This window comes from Callospermophilus lateralis, chromosome 14, assembly GCF_048772815.1.
Source record: "Callospermophilus lateralis isolate mCalLat2 chromosome 14, mCalLat2.hap1, whole genome shotgun sequence".
Taxonomy (NCBI): domain Eukaryota; kingdom Metazoa; phylum Chordata; class Mammalia; order Rodentia; family Sciuridae; genus Callospermophilus; species Callospermophilus lateralis.
This window is the reverse complement of record NC_135318.1, coordinates 54,446,430-54,470,663: the sequence shown is the minus strand read 5'-3', so window position 1 is coordinate 54,470,663 and position 24,234 is coordinate 54,446,430. Positions and strand designations below refer to the sequence as shown.

General features: G+C 39.0%; 1 long non-coding RNA gene across 2 annotated transcripts in view; it reads left to right on the top strand.

The window, feature by feature from the left end:
- LOC143379878 (uncharacterized) overlaps positions 1–15,212 on the top strand; it is a 138,909-nt gene extending 123,697 nt beyond the window's left edge. The window contains exons 3-4 of one of the 2 annotated variants that reach the window (XR_013088577.2): positions 1,323–1,478; positions 14,365–15,212. This is a non-coding gene — a long non-coding RNA (uncharacterized LOC143379878). The remainder of the gene's footprint in view (positions 1–1,322; positions 1,479–14,364) is intronic. The other variant, XR_013088576.2, reaches the window with a different exon arrangement.
- Positions 15,213–24,234: the final 9,022 nt, after the last annotated feature.

The following is a 24,234-nucleotide window of genomic DNA, read 5'->3' as shown; positions in this document are numbered from 1 at the left end:
ATGATAAATATGAATGCTGAAACCACAAGTGCTCTGGTGGCTTTCTTTCTGCTGGGTGGAGGAGGACAAATGAGCCACCCATCACAGAGATCCAATCGGGATGACAGCAGCGGCTTGACAGTGCCTACTTTGTAGTATGACATGTAGTTTCCACCTAGGGAAGCGTCAGGGGGGCAGCATGCCAGTGCGCGGGTCTGATGTCAAGGGGGTGGATTCCGTCCGACTTACAGCTGCACCAAAGGCTGACTTTGGCAGCAATTCCCGGGCTATAATTTTATAAACAGTCTTTTCTTTCCAGATTTCCAATATGAATTTAGACCTCAGCACAGATTCTCTCTCACATCTTTATTTTGTGTCATCACATTCTAATCCGATGACAAACAGTTGGTCTGAGATTTCAGTATATTACTATATTAGTGCAATTTATGTCCTGTGTGGAAGCTGATGATGTGTAAAGACCATACTGTGGGTTCGTCTGGATTCTAATCCAGCACCTAAACGGAGAGTGTTGCTCTGTTGATCACGACGACACTTTATTATGAAATCAAATGGCTAGTTTGTGATACTGGCTCACCAGAAGGCACTGGCAGCAGTATTAATCACATTTCCCCCAAACTGGGCCAAAGCTCTGCAATTCACCTTGGAATGATCATCATCATAATTTATCATCCAATTGTGTCATGGCTGCTGGATAAGGTGTACTAGAAACAGAATTTTAAAATTTATAATCAGTCTTAAAAATAGCAAGATGTTACCATGGAGTGGATCCAGTTGAGGAAGGTAGATGACAACAACCTCGGTGTCTCATAAGGCTGCCAGTGGCCAGCCAAGGAGGCAGGGGCTTGACTCCCCCTGCTCAGAGAGGGAGGTGGTGCTGGATGTGTGGTGAGGCATAGTGGATGCGGTGACTGGTTTGCCAACCAGTCAGTGAAGTGCATCCTCATTCCAAATCTCCCTCAGATATTTATTTTAAAAGAAATCTGCACAACTTGAAAACCATGCACCCTCCTGCATACCCCAGAAGGAGACCTGAAATAGATGGGCTCAAGAAGAATAGAAAGTATATCAATTTCCATTTTCATAAGCCCAAGCCTGCTCATTTTCAGAGAGGACAAATCACGCAGAAACCAATGCCAAATTACTCATGAATTAATGATAATTTCACTGAAGAGACAACTGATGTCTCATGATGTTCTGCTCAAGAATATGTGTGCAGAGAGTAGTTTAGACCTGAACTGGAGCACGTAATGCATGGGGTCCACAGCCTCACTCTTGGCTTCCTGGTTGGGGGTGTGCATATTAAGAAAGATGTTCTCTTGCAGGCAGCCTTAACAATGATGTGCCTCCGCAATGCTCCATGGGTATTCGTCCTGCCTCCTTGTGGCTGGTCCTTCAATCCTTGTTGAGATAAAAGAGATCCTGTGGTACTGCATGGTGTAAATTCTCAGCTAATTCAACTCTTTGCACAGTAGTCTCTGGTAATTATTTTTGCAAGGTCAACCGGTACTTTTCAGGCCATGTTCATTCATTGGAGGGCTGAGTATTATGGGGTTGGAGAGGGACTATTTATTTACTTTGTGGAACTATCTCAAAACTTTAAAAGAAGCAGAGTAGATGATTAGAGCTTTGGTTATGAGACCCACCTCAGTTTTTTTCCTGATGTTTAAAAGGCAGATATTCAGTTAATGGGGATTCTTTTCTTCCAATGCTCCTTATCATCTTTAGGGATATGATGTCAGTGGATTACTGTCAGCAGAGGTATGTGATAAAAGTACATTTTCTACAAGTGTATATCAACTTTCTTTGAACTTGGCTTTATAAATTTTCCCCACTGGAAATACAGGATCCATATAGAGAAATTTTAGTTTCCTAGTAGCCACATCAAAAAAGTAAAAAGAAACAATGCAAAAAATTTTAATAAAACATTTTATTAGACCCAGTGTATCTAAAATATCATTTTCAGCCCATAATTTAAAAATAATAACTAATAGTATACATAACATTCTTTCATTTATAGCATGTCTTAGAAATTCAGGTGTACAACACATCTCAATTTGAAATAGCCACATATGCTCAATAACATGTGGCTAATGGCTACATTAAAGGGAACAGATCTAGACCAAATAGGATTACCCTGTTTTCAAAATGTGTTTGTTATAACAGTATACCTCTGTAAGATTTTATAACATACAATATTAGATGATTATTCTTCCTTTCAATGGCATGAGAGAAACTGGTACTAAAGAAGAAAAAGATATTTACAATTGTGAGATATAATTTTTTATTATTTTTCTCAAAATCAAATTATTTTCAACTAAACAAAGTCACATGGTAAGTAAGCTCTGGATCAAAATTCATAAATATTATCTCTAAAATGTGAACAAAGTTGACAATTGCTAAGTGTCTGGGTCATGGTTTGGTTCCACTTATGGGGATTCTTCCAAGTAAAAAATTGTGTTCCAAATTTGTATTCACTCTGGTAAGAAATGGTTATCATATCTAGTTGGCTAGTTAATCAGAGTTTAAAATCTAGGTTAAACTTCTGCACAGCAAAGGAAAAAATTAAGAGCATGAAGATAGGACCTATAGAATGAGAGATCTTTGACATCTGCTTCTCACAATATCTAGAATATATAATTTTAAAAAATACCCCCAAAAATTACATAATTAATAAATGGGCAAAAGTACTAAGAAGACACTTCTAAAAAGATATTCAACATCCCTGGCAATCAGGAAAATACAAATCAAAACTATAGTAAGATATCACCAGAAAGAGTGGAAATTATCAAGTGTACAAATAATAATAAGTGTTGGTGAAAATGTGGGTGAAAAGGTACACTCATACATTGTTGGTGGGACTGCAAATTAGTACAATCACTCTAGAAAGCAGTATGAAGATTCCTTAAAAAACTAGAAATGGAACCACCAAATGATCTGGCTGTCCCACTCCTTGGTATATATGCAAAAAATCTAAAATCAGCATTCTATAGGTATGCAGCCATATCAATGTTGATAGCAGCACAATTCATAATAGCCAAGCTATGGAACCAGACTAAGTGTCCATCAACAGATGAACGGATAAAGAAAATGTGGTATATATACACAGTGATGTACTACTTAGCCATAAAGAATAATGAATTATAATATCTGCTGATAAAAGGATAGAATCCAAGACTATCACGCTAAGTGAAATAAACCAGACCCAGAAAGTCAAAGGTCAAATGTTTTCTTGCATAGGTGCAAGCTAGATTAAAATAAGGAAAAGAATAAACGAAAAAGAGAAAAAAAAGTGTGTGTGTCAGGGGGAGAATCCCATAAAAATAAAAGAGAGATCAGAGGAGTTGAGAAAGGGGATTGAAGAGGGAGGAGCGGGGTGGAGGGACAAGAAAGAGGAAGAACAGTGGAATGAATCTTCCTAAAGTGTTGTATGCACATACATAAATACACTGCAGTGAATTTCACCTTTATGTATATCCATAGGGGACTAATTTCTCCAAGAATTTTAAGTAAGTAGAAGAAAGATCAACAGAATAGAGGAAAGGGGGAATTGTAAAATACTGGCACCTGAATTGGAGCAAATTATATTCATTCTTGTATAATTATTATCAAAATGAACCCCAATGTTAATTATATCTATAATTAACCCCAATGTTAATTATTATCAAAATGAACCCCAATGTTAATTATATCTATAATGAACTAATTAAAAAAATACCTAGGCCAAAAAAGAGAACAAGAAATGATATTTAATTCTTGTATTTATCAGATGAGAGGTTGGACTAGAATCAAGGATCAGTAAACATTTATTTAGGCAGAATAAATATTTTAGGTTTTGTGGGCCACACACTGTGCTCTGAGACTCAACTGTGCTGTATCAGGAAAGGAGCCATAGAAAATATACAAATGGGTGGGTGTGGCCAGATTTGGCCAAATGGCAGTTTTTTGATGATCCTGGGACAAGGACAATAGGCCTGTGCCACTTGTACACCTCCTAACCCATATGGGCCCATTGCCCCCAGGATTCCCACTGAGCTTAAGCTCAGCCTCACTTTTCTCTGCAGGATAATGCTCCAGGCACCCACTACACATCATTTAGGTTTGATATATTGTTATGGTTTGGATGTGAGGTGTCCCCCAAAAGCTCACATGTGAGATAATGCGAGAGGGTTCAGAGGGGAAATGAATGGGTTGTGAGAGCCTTAACCCCATCAGTGAATTAATCACCTGGTGGGATTAATTGAGTGGTAATTAAAGGCAGGTGGAGTACCAGGGGGTGTGGCTTTGGGAAATATATTTGTATATGGCAAATGGTGTCTCTCTGCTGCCTGATCATCCATCATCATGTGAGCTGCTTCCCTCTGCCACATTCCTCCACCATGGTGTTCAGCCTCACCTCCTGCCCTGAGGAATGGGGCCGGCCTTCTATGAACTAAGACCTCTGAAACCGTGAGCCCTCAAATAAACTTTTCTTCCTTTACAGTTGTTCTGGTCAGATTCTTTTAGTCACGGCAGCACAAAAGCTAACTAAAACACATATGATTGGAAAATTATTTTTTTGCCATCTCTAGGTGATTTCTAGAATGTAATTCTCATTTTTATTACAGATAGGTACTTAAATATTTTGAAATGAAGGAAAGAGTACTATAAAAATACTTTTTGAGCTTTAATTTGAGGGGGAAGGAAGTTTAGAAAATTGTATAAACAGGTATAAAACCTGTTTGCTGAATGTAAAGCAGTTTTGTTCATTTCAAAAATCCAAGCTTTCTGGATATTGTAAAGCTGTTGAATATGAATATAATTATTCATATTTCAGAGTGCTTCTTTTTAAAAATTTTATTTATTTATTTATTTTTGTACCAGGGATTAAACCCAGGGGTGCTTCACAACTGAGCCACATCTCCATCTCCCCTTTACTTTTTTTTTTTTTCATTTTGAGACATGGTCTCGATAAGTTGCTGAGTCTGGCCTTGAACTTGCAATCCTGCTGCTTTAGACTCCCAAACCAATAGGATTACAGGTGTGTTTTATTTTGAGGTGAGAGTTTTGTTATAGTTTATAAATGATATTTTCCTACTTAGATTTACAAATAAATGTGATTCCCCAGTAGTTTTGATTCTTGATTTTCAAAAGTTCCTGATCTTTAAGTTAAATGTGATATTTTTCAGCAGGAAGAATGTCTTTTTCTTTTTAACTTTTGACAAATCCTATCCAATGTTTAAAACTCCAGAAATAAAAGATGTGATAATGTAAAAACATGGGGAAGCTGTGGCAAAAGAATCAAAACTCTCTTGCAAAATAAACATATTTTCATAGTTAAAAAAATACATTGTGTGCTGGGCACAGTGGTATACACCTGTAATCCATCCCAGTGAGTTGGGAGGTCGAAGCAGGAGGATCACAGGTTCAAAGCCACCCTCACAACTTAGCAAGGCCCTGTCTTAAAATAAAATAAAACAAAATAAAAAGGACTAGGGTGTAGCTCAGTGGGTTCAATCCCCAGTATGTATGTATGTATGCATGTGTGTGTGTGTGTGTGTGTGTGTGTGTGTGTGTATGTATATATATATATAGTCTGAGAAAAAAGGCCTGCTACCTTAATTTGTCCTGGGATGGGCTACAGGCTATCTACTGACTTCACAATCAATCTGTTTTTAGCAGAAAGATGAAATCTCCTTACCACCATTGGACTTTTAATTTCAAGAATAGGAGTAGTGAATCCGTGGAATAGGAGGCGGTTCCATGGACAGGTCTAGTCTCCTTACCAACAGAGGCAACAGTCATTGTAACCAAGGGAAGGAATTTTGGTGATTTTAAGGGGCACTTTGAATTATAGGAGGATGGTAACAGGTAGGATGGGATATTTGGGAGGTAAGAAAGAGTAAGAAAAACAGACGTGAATATTTTAGAAAACACTGGAGGTAACCACTCTGTTATTAGAAAAAGAAAAGTTTGTGTTGCTTCTGTTTTTTATGAAGATTTTTGGGACCCTGGTTTTCCACTGGAAATTTGTAATTCCAAGACAGAGTTTATGAACAAATTATTAGCACAGTTTTTGTATTAATATCCTTGCCCTGCACATACTTTATACTCTGAATCATGCCTATGGCATAATTAATAAAGAAAAGGTTATTTCTCAGTTGCAAAGAATGGGTAGGTTTTGCTGTCTTATTCCATTCTAAGAATGGCTTCTTGGGATCCAAATCACTGGGTAGAAAGCAATGTTAACAACTATAGTAATAATAAAACAAGATTATTGCAGGATCCTAGAAAGTTAAAGAAGAATGGGAGAGATCATCTTATGTAAGTGCAAGATTTTACAGATAAAGAAATGGTAATAAGAACTGTGGAATAACCTGTCCAAGGTTGTTTAGCTAGTGGTAGCTGAGATTAAAACCTGAACCTTGCTGGGTATGTTGATGCATGCCTATAATCCCAGCAACTCAGGAGGCTGAGACAGGAAAATGACAAGTTTGAGGCCAGCCTCAGCAACTAAATGAGACCTGTCTCAAAATAAAATAAAAGGACTGGGGCTGTGGCTCAGTGGTTAACAGCCCCTGGATTTGATCCCCAGCACCAAACAAACAAAACCTGAATCTCTACATCTAGTGCACTCTCTACAATCATCGTTGGCATTTTTTTCCCTTCTCTTTGTCAGAAAACTGGATTCTCACTGTGATCATTCAATGGAACCTTCTATGTGCTAAGTGCTGTGCCAGGTTCTCTCACATAAATTATCTTGTTTAATCTTTCTGAATCCATATAGGAACCTCTGCTTTACTATCCCCATTTTACACTTAGAGAAATGGAATTGCAGAGAGATAAAGCTCCAGGTGACATGGTCAGCAAGCAGCAGGGCCAGAATTATAATCCAGGTCTCTTTATTACAAATCTAGTGCTTATAATTACTACACTGGATTTGATATCAAAAGTTTCAAAAATTATTTTAAAAATATTTTAGCTAATGCTTGAACTAATTCACTCACTAGTGAACTTACAGGTGGAAAATTAGAATAGCAGTTGCTTTAGTGACTTGAAACCAACTGCTTGAATTGTGGTCATTTGTGTGCCCATTCCTTATAGTTGTTGAGTTGTTGTTGCAATGTTATCTTCCTAAGGAGGAGCAATGAGTGAGGAATAAACAAAGACAAGATGTGGCAAGCATGTGTAGGAAGTACGGTGGTGCATTCCTGTAATCCCAGTGGCTAGAGAGGCTGAGGCAGGAGGACTGCAAGTTCAAAGCCAGCCTCAGCAATTTAGTGAGGCACCAAGCAACTCAGAGAGACCGGTCTCTAAATAAAATATAAAAAGGGCTGGGGATGTAGCTTATTCTGGGTTTTCCTCACTTTCAGCCAAGTGGTTAGTTGGCTTAGTAGGGACCCCATATCATCCTCCTTGAGGCTGATACCCTTAAGCATCCCTGGGTTCAATCCCTAGTACCAAAAAACAACAACAACAACAAAAAGATATGGCTAACGGGGATGGGGGATGGCATTTCTCTTTAGGTTTATGGGGTTAGAAAAGACCTTCAGGGCAAATAATAGGACAATAGGACTCCCTCTTTTTTATAAACTAGGAGATGATGTTTCAAATAAGCCTGGTTGGGGCTAAATTCAAGAATAGTAAAGTCATGTAAATACAGACAGCCTTAGGGATTGAACTCAGGGCCCCTCGGTCATTGAGCCACATCCATGGTCCTATTTTGTGTTTTATTTAGAGAGAAGATCTCACTGAGTTGCTTAGTGCCTCACGTTTGCTGAGGCTGACTTTGAACTTGTGATCCTTCTGCCTCAGCCTACCAAGGAGCTAGGATTACAGACAGCCTTAGTTTTTGATCCTGATATGCTGTTTGGTTGTGGGCAGTTTGTTTTCATTGTATATATATGAATATAGGCTGAGGAGTTTCCTTAGGAATGTTAAGTCTTCTGCACTTTTGGTCTGCCCTCTAGCAGGCTGTCAGAGATCCTATGGTTTAGAGAAAATTCTAGAGTCAGAAAAGTAATCAGTATAAAGGTTCCTTAAAAGATGAGTCTTGGAACCACAATGGGACCCAGCTATACAACTCCTCAGTATTTATCCTAAAGAATTAAAGTCAGCATGCTACAGTGATCCGTGCATACCCATGTTTATAATAGCACAATTCACAATAACCAAACTATGGAACCAGTCTAGGTGTTCATCAATGGATGAAAAAATATTTAAAAAATGTGGTATATATACACAGTGGATTTTTTTCAGCCACAGAAAAAAATGAAATTATGTCATCTGCAGGAAAATGGATATAACTGGAGACCATTATGTTAAGTGAAGCCAAACTCAGAAGGTCAAGGGTCATACGTTTTCTCTTATATGTAGAAGTTAAACAGGAAAAAAGAAAATAAGGGTGGGAGAATCTCTTGAAAATCAAAAGGACATGAGTAAAATAGAGGAAAGGGAATGGGGTAGGGGCAGGGGAGGGAGGATATTGGCCACTTTCTATTGTTATATTGTATGCATGAATGAATAAGTAACAACAAACCCTACCATTATGTACAACTATAATGCAGCAATAGAAAATGTGGAAAAAAATTATATATATATTAAAGTTAGGACATGCTGTGGAGACTTGTAGTGGGCACAACCAATGTCCATGGAAGTGGTCCCCAGAGCTACAGCTGAAGTTTCAGATGAGTCAAGGGAATGTAGCATTTGCCACAGCCCATCTCCTACCAGTTGGAGAGACACTTGTACCTTGTATTGTGACCCATCCTTCCCTGACTCTTCAGAAGATCTTAAGACAGATTAACTATAGCTCCCTCTGTTGCAGCTGGTTCCATGTTTATTAATGATATTCATTATCTCCCTCCTCCCCTTCCTCATTCTGGGTCCTCTTCCTTTCAGCCAAGTGGGTAGTTGGCTTAGCAGAGGCCCCATATCATCCTCCTTGAGAGATCTAGACCTTGTTTGCCATATCTTTCTCAGTTGTGACCACTGTCTTTTCTCTGTTCTCCCATCGTGAGAGCACCAAAGTGCTCCACGTGTCTACCAAGCCCCACACAGACCCCTTGCCACCCACCTTGTGACAAATCAACCTCAGCATCTTGTGGTGAATCTGGTGAATTGCCCTTGCCCAGGTAACTCCTTTCCCTCCCTGATGATTCACTGGCATGAGAAGCCCAACAGGACCAAGCAATGATCAATGTGCTTTAGGTTCAGAGGACTCTTAGGATGCTTGTCCGTGTATAAAACATTGCCCATACTTTCTACCGCCCCCTCCACCCCTGTTCCGACCCAGAACCTCTAACAACAGAGACTCAAGTGGCGGTGGTGGTGGAACACATATTCAGTAGTCAGGTAGGGAGATGGCAGGCCTGTGTACACTAGCTATTTGGAGGCAAGGGGGCTTATTGTTTGCATACATTATGTTCTAGAGCGTACCACCCTGACCCTGAAGATGGTAAACTTGGAGCTGACACCTTGAACACTTGTTGGAGAGGGTCTGGAAGTTAAGTAGGTGAAGAGGAGTGGGAACAATGGCCCAGGAGAGTAAAAACATGAGCATGAGTGAACATCCTTGTCTCAAGAATGAAAGAAGGGCTCCTGGTTTTGAGTGGACTTTAAGGGCATAGGACCTGAGAGATAGATGAGGAGAGAGAGGAAGCCAACTACTAAAGGGCCCTGTGGGTCAAATGACGGAGTTTTTATTTTAAGTGCAATGGGAAGCGATGGAAGCAGGGTGTGAAGTAGCAGGTAGCGAGAAAGAGAAACAGCTTTGTACATCAACTTCCCAAAGGCTTCTGGGCCGCCAGATGGAAAAGACATCAGAAGGCACCAGAGAAATTAAGGAAGTAGACCTGTCAGAAGACCACTGAGTGGTCCAGGTGGGAGATGATGGTAGCTTGGCTTAGACAAAGCCCTCTATAAATCATGAGCCCTACTATTATTGCTGATTCGTAAGTAGAGAACAGGCTTGTGCTGATGGGAAATCCCAAGCTTCTTTGGGACTAATGTGGTCTCTTTGATCTTTTGGGAGAGAAAGAAGTGAAGGCACAGAATGTGCATACCAATGGTGCATCGTGGCAAGCTGAGCAGGCACTTCTGCTCATTCTTAAACCATAACTTTACTAAACTGGGGCTGTCCACAGATGAGTAAGGTATAACCACAGTAAATAATTGGGATCAAGGTGTTGGAGTTATTTGAGTGGAAACAGGAGAGTTAGTATAAAGGCTTTCCTCTTCAATCTTTTCTTTGGGTTTCGGAGATTACAATGCCAGTTCTCTTTGGATCTTTTATTTAGACTATGAATGGAGACTCTCTAGATACCTCAAACAATTACACAAATTATTCTGCAGGTTTTTTATTGGAATTCAGTGGATAAATATAAAATATAGATCTTAGAATAGGATCTGCAATTAATTTTTTCTTTCTGAATCAGGAGAAATGTACTACCATTCTTTATCCTTGGGAATGAGTCAAAACTGCACTTGTTCAATTTATTCAACTCCAAGTGGTTCTCAGTAGTGTTATCTCAACTTGGAGATACAAAGTCACTGTAACTTCACCTCCTTCCACATTATCTGATGTGCCTAAACTTGGCCACTCAAGTAATCATTTTCTTTCTACATGAGTAGAATAGCCATTTTTTAGAGCTCATGGAAAATATAGACATCTTTTTCAGGAAGAATGGAAATTGAGGAGAATAAGTCACTTTCCCATAATGTTGTTTATGGATAATATTAGTTTTTTGAAATGTGATCTATTTAGAGAGACTCTAAGAAGCTTATTATGCTCAATAGAGAGCGTGAGATTAGGGGTCAGGAATACTGTCTCTTAACTCTCACTAGCTGTATCAACCTATCCAGTCACAAGATCTCAGGCTTACAGCATGCTCAACTAAAGAAATGAAGGTAAAATAATCCTTTGTTGTATTGATGAAGATGTTAATGAAGACATTGTTATTATTGTGAAGTTATTATATTATTATATACATCACCTACTCCTTTCCCTGAAGGACAGATTTTCTCAGAAGGATTTTTTTTTTTTTTTTGCATTGGGGATCGAACCCAGAGGTGCTCTACCACTGAGCCACATACCCAACCCTTTGAATTTTTTATTTTGAGCTAAGTTGCTTATGGCCTCACTAAAGATGGCCTAGAACTTGTGATTTCCTGTGCCTCAGTATCCTGAGTTGCTGGGATTATAGCCTTGCACCCCCAATACCTGGCTCTTAGAAATTTAAATATTCAAATAGATGTATATTTCAAAGGGCACAGTAATGATGAGACATATTTATCTCAGACCTGCCATAAGATTAACAGATATACATGTAGTTCTTTATTTGTACAATCTAATCAGGAAATCGTGAGAAATAAATATGTACCAGATTCCTCAACACTAAAAATTTATTAAAATGGAGCAAACTTTTTTTCTAAAATAGACTATAAATAATTGCCCTTTGGAGTGAGTTTATTGAGGGCTAAGATACTTACTTTTTATGTTAGGGGGGAAATTCTGTCATGATACAATAGCATTTTCACCTTCTTAGTTCTTCCAACATAGCTCATATTTTCATTTCAGTTTGTGATTCTGAGAAGCAAATATCCTATTACTCAGGGAAGCAGGTTTTCAGAACTATTTCATATTCTCTCTCTCTCCTTAGAGACATCCTCCTTTTGTCTCAAGAAACTCTGTCTCTGAGCTTTCTTCTCTTGTCCAAGGGTATAAATCAAAAAGCCAGTTCAATTTGGAATTTAGGCCTTTGCCTTAGTTGTAAGAAACAGTCTGGATTATTTATAACCACAGGGTGTCCAGGTTTTCATCAGCACAGACGGATGGGTGTTTTAGAGCATTCACCTTTAAGATATCCAGAATACAAGCTGTTGATCCTCTGTGGATTGTAAATTTCTAGAGTTGGGCTTCTTGGTTCTTGTCTGCGAGGCGAATTTTATGATCACCATTACATTAGTTTCTCTGAAGTGTTAGGAAGCTGGGAGCCTCCTTCCTATTAGGAAGCCTTGCCTTGACTTTCATACCAATAAAGTTGTTCTTAGACTAGAGTTCATCCTAATAAGCATCTTGAGAATTGCACCTGAACTAAGAAATATTTCCCCCTCTGTCTGCTTTAAGCCTCAGAATCTCAAGCAGCCTACATGCTTTGAATCTAAGACAAGGCTTATGGCCTAACAGCTCCCCCCTCCCCCTTCTTTATCACCTTCCATCAAGCAGCAAAGCCTCCAGGTGGATTAGGCTGAGTGTGTAAGAAGCTTACAAGGTAGCAGATGTCAAGCCTCAGTAAAGGTCATTCTATTAGGACTATTCTCTTTCTGGACACAGATTTCCTCCTGGACTAGTTAATCGAATGGAGAAGGAGGACTTGGTATTCTGCCACAGACCTTTGGAATGTGTAAGAGGGAGGATCCTGTGTGACAGATGTGCACATGGTCTAAGAATCTAAGCTTCAAAGGGGCAGCATGTGAAAGGACATTGGAATACAAATGAGAAAATGCAACTTGAGGAATCTTTCCAAGTAAGATACACCAAGGATTACTGGAATGTGAGCCTGTTATGGTTTCTGGAATAAAGACTCTTTCTTATGCAAAAATACACATTTCTTCATCAAAAAAAAAAGTAAGTCAGAGGTTCACATTATGGTTGCCTTTGAGAAGAAGGATTTAGGGAAGTTCTCTATCCTTCCTAAAGCTCTTACTTGGTTGAATGCAGCACAGGAAGTTGCTGAAGGGATGCAGAGCAGATGTGCTAGAATGGAGGAAAAAATCACCCTTAATAAACTATTCTTGAGAGCTAAGATCTACATTGTGGTGGCAAACTGCACAATGGTAGAATTGTTTCAGGGATTAAAAAAAAAAAAAAAAAAGCTCCATGTAGAATACTGCCTTGAGGTTCTGGCTGAGTCGAGTTGAGTGACTTTGGCCAAGGTGTGGCTATTGATGCTTCTTCACTCGCTTGGTGGGCTATGGGAGTAATGTGATGAATCCAGGCATTTACCTTATTCTCCATTAACAAGTACAAGTGCCAAGGTCATATCAATGTGTGTTGGGGGTGGGGGTGAGGCCGAGGGTGAGGTGTATTTCTCAAGGAGCTTCAGTTATTTATATTTTAGAATCTGGTTGCATAGCACTCTGTTCTCCTGGCTCCAACTTCCCCAAGAAGTCTGGCCCTTCTAGAAGACAATCCAAATTAATGTCAACTACAAATGGATTCTCCATAAAAGCATTTGACTGATTCATTGCCTAGATCTGAACACTCAGGGCCAAATTTCCAGTCTTCTGCTAAATAACTTCTTTTGGAAAATGCCAGGAAGGAGGAAGATATCATAAGCCTTATGTTCAAGTATTTCCTTCCACACATCTGAGTCATGGGTCAAGGGTTTAACCAATTTCCTTTCTAAGATATTTTTTTCCCTAGGCTCCAATCTTAAAAACAATGTAATGCCAGATGGGTGGCGAAGCAGGGAAGTGATTAGGAATTTATTTGTATTATTAAAATGTTGAATATGATCTTAGTGCCAGGGATTGACATTTATTTTTTCTGAATAGAAATTTGGTTATTTCTGAGGGCGGGTACAAGAATGTCTTTCTGTGGCAACACAAAACCCATCACAATCTGGTGAGCTCTTGGAGTGTCTTGCTTAAAAGGGTTCTTGTCACTGGGAGTACTTGTTGGAGCCAAGCCAATTCCCTGGGGAAGGCTGGTGTCTGCTACTTGCCGAGCTGGCTGTCAGGTTGGTCCTGTGTGTTTGTAATTAACCATGATGTCTGGATGTTGATAGAGTGAGTCTGGCCAATGGTTCCCCTCCAAAGAGGGGTTTCCTGGCTAGCTCTCCTGTGGCAGAAATGCCAAGTTGGGAGTTGCCTGGAGACTTCAGAGATGCAGATTCATTTGGCTGAGCTCCGGTTGTGAAGCCAAGTGCCGAGAAAACAGATCAGAGACCAAACCTGAATTGTAATCAGTGGGCTTCTCCAACCATTTGGCTTCTCTGCTTTCCAATGTTATGTTTAATGTTTTAGAGCATATTTAGTAAACATGTCACTAGCAATTGCCAGTCTTTAGTCCCTCCCTACTTGTTCCTTAATGGTTTTCCCTGTTTCTTCAGGTCACTGTGGTAGGCTGGTTTTATGTGTATGAATGTGTGTGCCTGTGTCTCAGGCTAGACAGATTGGAAATTTGTTTATACTAGATCTATGGCTTGTTTATAGCATCTACTCCTTAAAAACCAGGTAAGTAATATAAACTCTTTATTCATTGGATTTGGCTGATCTTAAAGTCCACATTAATTGCCAAAACTTAGTTTGAATTTATAGACCGATGCAAAGTATACTGTTTTTTCCTGAATTTAGTTCAAAGAATGATATTCTCTTCTTTTGTAGGATATAGCAACACTTTGCCAGTTGGAGAAGTGGATGTTTTCCTGCCATCCATGAAGCTGCACAAGGGCTGCTCTCACCAGAAGCCAAGAAGATGCTGATACCATTCTCTTGGATCAAGAGAACTGTACACCTTAACATGAGTTTTAGATTTAACCTTCAGATTCTAGGTGCATCACAGTCGTTAATTCCACAAGTATTTATTAAGCATCTGCTTTATATCAAGTTCTATGCAAGGCTCAGTTTTTTCCTTCCTTACTTTTAAGGAGCTTAATATTGGAAGAACAAACAAATCATTAAGATCGAGGCAATAAGGAATGAATAAAGAATCCTAGCAATAAAGAATCAAATCCAAGGAAGGATAGATAGGGAGAGCCATTAAACTCAAGTCAGAAAATATTCCTGGGAAAGGTGGCACTTGAACAAGTAGTTGTCTTTTGAATTGATACTACTCCAAGTGTAGTTTGTGAACTAGTGGCTTCTGCAAATTGCTATTGGTTTGATAGAAGACAACAGTTATGAATTTGGAAACATTTATAGTAATTTGGAAAAGTTTGAGCATGTGATTTTGAAAATATATTAATCCATAACAATTTGAAATTAAAATCTGGAAAAAAATGAACTTATGTAATAGATAGTCTGAGTTACCTAGCACTGAGTAGGTAACAAATGTAAACAAGGGCTCAGACTAAGAGAACAGCTTGGATATGGTGAGTTTAATAATAGACCTCCCCCAAAGATATTCAAATGCTAGCTCTTAAAATAATAAACAATATCTTATATGGAAAAGCTTAATAATAGACCCCCCAAAAGATATTCAAACGCTAGCTCTTAAAATAATAAATGTTGCCTTATACGGAAAAAAAGATGGGAAAGTGTTTTTTTATTCAGGTGTGATTAACAAATCTTGAAATTCTGTCTCTTACTCAGTTCTCTGTATTTCTGGTAAAAATAGAAATTCTGATAATTTCTCATAAATATTTGGATGATAATTTATAAAGGAAAGAGGTTGGGATCCAAGGTGAATAGAAAAAGGACTTATTTGGGTAAAATGTAAGAAATGGATGGAACCAAAGAACCAGAAGAAATTTTCAATGTAGTAGATTGAAAAAATGTCATGAATTCTTCCCATTAATAAGGAAAGTCTGTTTCTTTGCCCTTTATATCCAAGTGACCTAGTGATTTGCTTTGAACAACTAAATGTGTTAGAAATTATAACTTAGTCCTGAACTAGGTATTCAGAGGCTTTACAGCTTCTGCTACCATCTGCTACCACATGTAAAAAGGTGGGTTAGCCTCCTGGACCATAAGACTTGCAGCCCTGACTTATTCCATCCATTCATCTGAGCCTCTAGATATGTGAGTGAGCACAGTGAAGAACAGTCCAGCCCAGGTCAGTCTAGAAGAACCACCTGGCTGAACCCAACCCTGCTTGATTATACACAGAAACATAAGGTAAGTAAGTGGTTATTGTTTTAAGCCACTAAAGATGGTGGTTTGTTACAGAGCATATGCTGACTGATCCAGAGACAAATCAAAATGCAGAATGAAAGTTAGTGAAGTTAGTTTCACCCTAGGCAGAACAGAGATGATTTTAAGGTGACAGGGAGGATTAGAACTCAATATTAGAAAAGGCCTTTTTCTTGTAGATTGTGGCACGTCAGAAAACCAACAGAGACAGCAAGAGGAATTAACATTGAATATCATTTAGGTCTTTGGCTATAGAGCAGAGGCTGCTAACTGATTCACATGGAGCTGAAAACCAAGGTCTGTTGTCTTTAGAGGCAGAATCAACAGGCAACTTGCTGAATGTACAGTTCAACCCCACTTAATAAAAAACTGACATTAACTTTTATTGAAATTTGCAAGCAGCCCTGAAAAGAGAAAACCAATTGAGAAATTCAGCTTTTGAGTTTGATAACTAATTGAACTTGTGCTTTTTGCCTCCTTATGCCTTGCTTGGTCATCTTTATGCATCCCTTGCACAAGTGTGGCCTTTATACCTCCCACATGTTGGGCACAAGGCTATAAAATGGACATTTAGTGATGAGTGGGGCAGACACACACCTCACAGACTTCACAGTTTATTAGGGAAGACAACCAGACAAGCAACAATCCAGCTCTGAATGAAGCTTAGGCATATGTGCTGTCTTCAGTCATATCCAGCATACTTTCCTGCCTCTGTGATGCCTGCCATCATGTAAAACTAGCCTCTGTCAAGCCCTTGGTATCTGTACCTTTCAGCATGACACTTAGATTGCTTCATGATGGTCTGAAATCAGCTGTTGGAAATCCTGCATCACTGAATTATTGATGTGGATCATGACTGGAGCAGGGAGTGTGGAGTCAGAAGGTTTGAAGAAAGAAGTAGCACATATGCTGGAGGTTTTTATGGGCTTCCAGGTGAGCCCATTCATGCCAGGCTAGAGTGTACATTTTTAACTTCTGCTATAAAACATCTGATGCCTAGAGATCACAAATCAGATATATTGCATCCAACGTGAGGAACATCTCATAATTTACCACTGTAAATCAATCAGTGTTTTCCTAGAAATATTGGGACTGAAACAAGAGTTGAGTGAAAATAGAAATATCTCTGGAGATTTAGTTGGCTTAAAGGTATTTTCTCAAAATATTGAATCCCAGGGGCTAGAAACCTCTATCAGGGATATATCTTTGAAAGATGTTTTCCCAAGTGAAGGAAAAATGGCTACCAGAAAGTTGTTTATTACTTAGTAAAGAAACCAGTTAGGCCCCAGGGGACGGTCAGTTTTCAATCACTTGGGGGCCAATTATTCCAAATCTGTACTGCCTACAGGCCTCTTTGATCCCCATGTCGATTTCTCCACATATTAGCACTGCCATCCAAGGGAAAGTTGAGTAAGGCAGAGGGCATGTAACTTAAATCAGCTATAAACTAGCAACACGCTAGCTAAGGTGGTTCTTCAAATGACTTTGTAAAAGAGTGGCTTAGAGATCACAAATGACCTCATATGGTGACCTTTTCTGCATGTGAATTTGTATTTACTCCATAATCCTTGTTCATATTTACCACAGTAGGTAATCAAGGGTAGGTAACTAGAACACAGGTTTCCTTTTCTTCCATTAGTTTTGTTTCTTTTAATTTTTAGCATAATGTTCCTCCATTTGTTACCCACAAATTCCCAGCAAGTTCTAGCAGAAAAACTACGGGACTGGTGACCAGGAAACAGACTTCTGCTCTTGGCTCAGAGATCATCTAACCTCTTGATTTACTTCTCTAAGATAATGGACTCAAAATAATACCTTGCTGTCCTTGTGCGGTGGAGGAGGAGGTTATACTGATTGACAGAGGGGGGAGGTAAAAAAGTTAAAAGCACTGTGTAAATGTGAGATGATGTGTTAAATCCGAACCTCCTGATATCATATTCTTTGGAAACCACATCCGCGCTAGTTCTGCATTTGGACCCAGGGGTGAGGCGTCGAGGTTGTGGGGGCGCATCCCTTTCATCACAGAAAGTCTTCCTTTGTGTTTTAGTGTCAAGTCTCAGCAGCTTGCCCTTCTTTGGTTGGCAGCTGTCCAACCAAAAGCTGAGAAATCCTGATTGACTTTCATTTCCTAATTCACAGGCCTAGTGTTAAACTTTGGAATTATAAGATTATTTCTTCTAAGTCAAAAGATTCAGTGAACACACAACAATTTCATGGTCTGAAATCTCAAAACAGTTTCATTAACTACCACCTCAATTCCAAAATCACACCATCATTTTCTTTAGTTAAAGGGCATTAGAATTTTTAGTTTTTACATTCCCTTAAAATCATTTACCTTGTTGAGGAAACCCTATAAATATTAAACCTTGCTCTGTTCTTTAAACTACAAGGGAACACACACACACACACACACACACACACACACTCACATATGGAAGGCAGGAAATGCTCCGTTGTCAACAAAATAAAACAAAACAAAACAACAAAACAGAACTGATCATGTCAACCTACTACGTTCAGAAAATAAACAGAGAACACATTTCTTCATGACTCTAAATATAGTATACTGTGCTTTTTGAAAACATGTGGAGAATGTTGACAAAGAGGCCAGAGGTTTCCCCTGAAGGGTCAGGCAGTGTAAGGACCCAGGGCCAGGAGATATGGGCTGCAAACTTGTGTTCACAGTAAGCCACTGAAATCTCTGAACCTCAGTAAACAAGGGGCCAAGTTTAGTAACAGTTATGAAATGCCTTTCAACTTTAGTTTTGAATTTTTATACCAAGAGCAATTCCAGTGTACTGCCGCCTTTGGGTTTCTCTATATTGCTTAGGGTCTAGGATGACTTCTTCCTTCCTCCCTCCCTCCCTCCCTCCCTCCCTCCCTTCCTTCCTTCCTTCCTTCCTTCTTTCCTTCCTTCCTTCCTTCTTTCCTTCCTTCCTTCCTTCCTGTCGTTTCCTACAATGTGTCTGGAACACTGCTAGGAGGCTGGTTGAGCAACGATGAAGACAGATGAGGTCCCTGAACCTCAAGTGGCTTGTAGTAGTGAACCCAGACAATAAACAATGGCTCCACTAAATTCAGGAAAGTCTCTGCCACTATGGCTCCTGTTGTCTTTCAAATCTGAAGAAGATAGACTGTGTAAGGAAAGGCCAAGGCAGACCTACCTTGCATTTTAACCTCTAATTTGTGTTGTCTGACAGAAGAGAGTTTAAGTTTAGAGGCAGGAGCCTGGAAGGCAAAGGGTAGGGCGTGATCTAATGGGTACCTGTCATCCAATTCTTCCGTCTCATGGTCTCTTTTATAATCTCTATTAGAGGGGCAGATTGGGAGATCAGGTGTCCTGACCCGGTCACATGGAAATAGGAGCCACATTTCCTGCTTGTCAGGGGAGTGCACCAACCACTCTCTCGCCTCCCCACCACCACCCGGTTCTCTGTGGTTCCAGGTGATGAACCAGAGACACTGCATGAATTTTCAACAGCTGCAGAGTATGACAGATTTCTCATGAAAAGAGGCTTTGTCTCCTTTGTCAGTACTTGAAAGAAGGTGAAGATAAGATGATTCTGAACATGCTTTGGAGAAATCTTCCGAAAAATGGATCTGAAACTTGTGATGATCTTTTGCCAAATGAAACGAACTCAGATTCTTCATCCAGCACCTCCAGGAGACATTACCTCTTTGCCTATCCTGCTGAGAGGAGTCAGCATTATACAGCTTCCCTTGTTACACCTAGAAAGGGATAGTCCTAAATATCAAATGGCAGCTTATGTTCCTCATTTCATAATCCAGCCAGACATGTTAGTGAAGGAAGAGACTTCTGGAAGATTGCACACATTTGCAACCCTCAGCTTAGCACAGCTCAGCATAGTACTTGACACATAATGCACATGTAGTAAACTGGAGGAACTGATAGATACAGAGGGTGCAGAGATTTTTCTGTTTTATTTTATGTCACAAAAAAAGGACATGAGTGAGTGTGTTGGAAATAAATACCATTAGACTTTATTTATTTATTGTTTTTAGTAGAAACTACATAGTTATTTCATTTTAGGTACTAGTCATGAACTCACACCTCCAAATACCATTGCTTTCTCTGCTCTTGATAAACCAAATTTGTCATGGGTGTTTTGATTGTTAGACAATGGGAGTTTTCCCATTATCAAGATTCTTCTGGAGATTCTGTGAAATTTCTTTGAGAGAATCCTTGGAGATTCTCTGCCTCTTTGGTCCAACACCTAATAAGACAGTTGGGAAGAGTCAATCAAGTAATTCCTAAAAATAAACTGAGCACACAATTCTGATCTAAGAGAAAAAAATGGGAACTGTTAGCAACTGGGAGACTGCCTCAGTTCTCAAGAGAACAGTATTAGGCCTTCTCACCTGATTTTTTTTCCCCTTAAGTCATAAAGCACTCCCGTAGGCAAACATGGTTATATCCATTTTATAATTGAGGCCATTTTGGCTTAGAGGGCTTTAGTCCTAACCTTTAGTGCTTCAATGGTTGGGTGCTAGATTTAGAATCAAGTATTTCTAATTTCAAAGCCCAACTTCTTTTTTAGACTGCTGAAAATAGTGGAAAAAAACTGAGAATAAGAAAGTAGGTCACATTGGAAAGGGAAGGCTCATAAGATAAAACTGGCTTATTGGCATTTGCTTAGGGCAAACCTCATAATAAGCAAACAACAATATAGGCAAATATCTTTGTCTTAATGTTCTCTGGTGGCTATCACAAAATACCAGAGATAGTGAATTAAACAATGGACACTTATTTTCTCACAGTTCTGGAGTCTAGAAGTTACAGAATGGGTGCCAGCCTGGTCATTTTTTGGTGAGCCCTGCCTTCCTAGTTTGAAGGCACTGGATCCTGATATCTGTGCTTGTAAGAATGACCCTATCTTATTGGGATCCAACCCCATGACCTAATTTAAACTTAATTACATGGTATGGCCCCTGTTTCCCAGTATAGTACATTGTGGGGTTAGAGCTTCAATATCTAAATTTGGGGAAACACAATTTAGTCTATAACTTCGCTTTTCTCTGAATCCACACTTTTTTTTTTTTTTTAATCTCTACCTTATTTTGTATTCCCAGTGCTTAGTATGGGCCCCATTATAAAACTCAAGAGTTGATTTTGGATGAAATGATAAATGAATGAATGCATAAAAGCAACTGGTCTTTCCAAGAAGCTATGAAAATTAATGCTAAATTATAACAGAATTGAAAAAAAATTCATCAATTTAATTTTTAAAAGAATTTCTAATGGATAACTTGCAAGATATTTACTTTTAATCTAAAACATAAGATATTTACTTTTAATCTAAAACAGAATTTCTCAACAGTGACATTATTGACATAATTCTGTCTCTTGTGGAGGCTACAGAGTTCATTATAGGATGTATAGAAGTGTCCTTGACTTCTACTCACTAGATGCCAGAAATGCCTGTACTCTCTTCTTCCTAGCCTTAACCTGAATCATGACAGTAAAAATTATTTCAACTCATTGCTTGATGTCCCTGGGCAGGATGGGGGTGGGTGGCCAATTCATTTGATAAAAACTGATGTAGATTCTGGATTCTAGACCTTAGAGTATTATGGATTTTAGAAAGACTTCCGATTTTAAAACAGAATCTGCTTAAACCTCATTGGCATGCATGACACCTTGATTCTTCTCTCATTTCTCAACCTGTGATCCCTTTATTAACTGTAACTGATCTCTCATCTCAGTTGTGCCTCTTGTGTGCGCATACACCTCTGTACTCCCACCTCCTTTGACCAGTTTTCTTTCTGCTCTTCCTGTGTGGATCATTCATGGTCCTAGGAACTGTCTGCTCTGAACTCCTGCTCCCAGTTAGATAAAGGTCAACTGAGTAAGCAACAACTGTAGCATCTTAGATAAGCCTCTGCTGCAAAGGTATGCTCACTAATTTCAGCAGAGCACTAGGGACCTGCCCTTTGCTTCTCATCTTTCTAGTGAATTCCACTCCCAGATCTGATCACATAAAATGAAACTCATCTATAACTTTACCTAAAAAGATGAAAACTTGCTGGTTTGATTGCTCGTGAATCTCTGTCCCCTGTTTGCAGGCTTCCCTTTATGGGCCATTGAGAAAGCCCATTCCTCTATCCAAGGCACCCTTGGCCTTCTTTCTCATTGACCTTTGCACTCTAGCCCACTCCCTAATTTTTCTCACCTTTATCTGCCTCTTCACTCTCTCCCATTCTACTTGGCTTATTCCTTCCTAAACACTTGCTTAAGTTTTCTCCACCTTAAAATCAGAAGCAAAAATCTTTTCCCCCTAACCCAGTGGTTCTCAATTAGGGAAGGTTTTTACAAACTTCTGGACATTTGACAGCATCTGGAGACACTTTTGGTTGTCATAACTAAGGAAAGGGGTGCTATTGGCATCTTATGGGTAGAAGTCAAGAGTGATTCAAAGCATCCTAAATTCACAGGTCATCCTTCCCCAACTCCAACAAAGACTTTACATTCTCCAGATATCGACAATTCCTGAGGTCGAGAGTGTACAAAATTATCATTTCCTGGCGATACCATATCACTTCTGCTCTTATACTTTTTAACTTCTTGGGAGAACTGTGCATGCCTGCAGCCCTGCTTGCTCACAACTCGCTCACACTCTTCTTGCTCCATTGGTGTCTAACTCTCTCATATGTCACCAAACCATAAATCAAGCAACCCTGATCAGACTTCAGTGCCCCCCAGCCCTTCTGAGGTCTCTGATACAGGCTTCTTCCCTGGACACAGGAAAGCAGGGAAGGATCAAGGGATCACTATTCCAATGAGTTTGAAGTAGCTTCTCCTATGTTGAATTGGGAAGTCTTCTAAAAGCCATAGTAGTCAATGGTCTAGAATCTAGATCCATAGTTCATAAGTGAACCCCCACCACTTCTACCTGAGACTATTTGACAATGTATAGAGAAAATTTTTATTTTCATGATTGGAGCTGGGGGTACTGCTGGCATCTAGTGGGTAGGCCAGGGGTGCTACTGAACATCTTGTAATTTCCTTTCTTCTCTTGCTTCCTTTGGCTTCCTTCCTTGGCTTGCCCTGTCTTCATCTTCCTCCCATCTGACAAACCTGTTTCTATAAATTCTGCTGTCTCCTTTGCCTCCTCCTTTGTCTTACTTATCCTGCTGGTTTGCAAAGTCACCAAAGACATTTTAATCTTCCCAGACACCTGTCATATTTTGCAGCGTGCCTTGCATAGGGAATAGCCCAATAAATATTTATTTGCTGAAATTATTATTAAATAATTATATATATATATATATATATATATATATATATATATATATGTAAAAAGTAAAATAAAATAAACTGCCCTCAAATCTCACGTAAATCCTTGAGCAAAATTTGGAGCTTTACCTATCATAGGATATATACATCTTCTCTGCGTTCTTATGCAATGGTAAGATGGGCCTATGGAAAATAATGAGTGGATAGAGTCAGAATTTGAGTTTAGCTGCTGAAACATCTACTAGCGAGCTGAGTGACCTCAGTAAATCCTACATCATTCTTGAACATGTAAAACAGAGGAGGATACAGCAGACATACTTCACAATTATTTCCAGTTCTAAAATTCTATGATCTCAAGCAGGAAATTCATAAAATCGAATCCCTAGTACAACATATTTAATTTAGCAATTTTTTTTGGTGAAATGACCTTCTAAAGTTGTCCTAATAAATGAATGTGTATTTACTTGTTTACAAGTCAAATACATGGTATGAAAACATGCCTTTGAAAAATAAAAAAAACACTCAATAAGCATGTTTGTACATATATAAGAAATATGTGAGCATGCATGTATATATGTGTATGCATGTATGTGCCTTTTTAAATTTCTATCATATAAATCTGATAAAATTAGGCTTTTTAACTAGATCAAGAGTTTCAGTGGAGTTCTAAGTGAGTTAAAAGAAGTTAATCATAAAAACACAAATTCAGCCTCAACAATTGTGGTATAGATAATGACAATGTAATAAGAGAGAATTTAAAAAACAATCAGAAATTATGTGTTTTTTCCCCCATCAAGCACATGTTAAATGAACCAATAAGCCTTGAAGCCATGTATACCTGATGATTATTTTATGTTATCTTGTGTTTTAAAAATGGTTCCAAAAAAAAAAAAACCCACTAGATTTACAGCAGTGCAGAGGCCCACATTGTTGCAATGCTGTCTTCAATTCAGCCATTTCATATTGAAATTTCACACACAATAATTGGCTGACCTTCACAGCTATGGCAGAAACTAATTAAAGCTGTAAGGCTGCGTTAGCAATGCTTTTGTGTAAAATGTGAAGTTTGGTGATAATGAAATATGGGGTGCAGATGTTATTGTCTTAGATAGACTGTGCCCTTGGTTCACACTAATGAAGAACAGCAA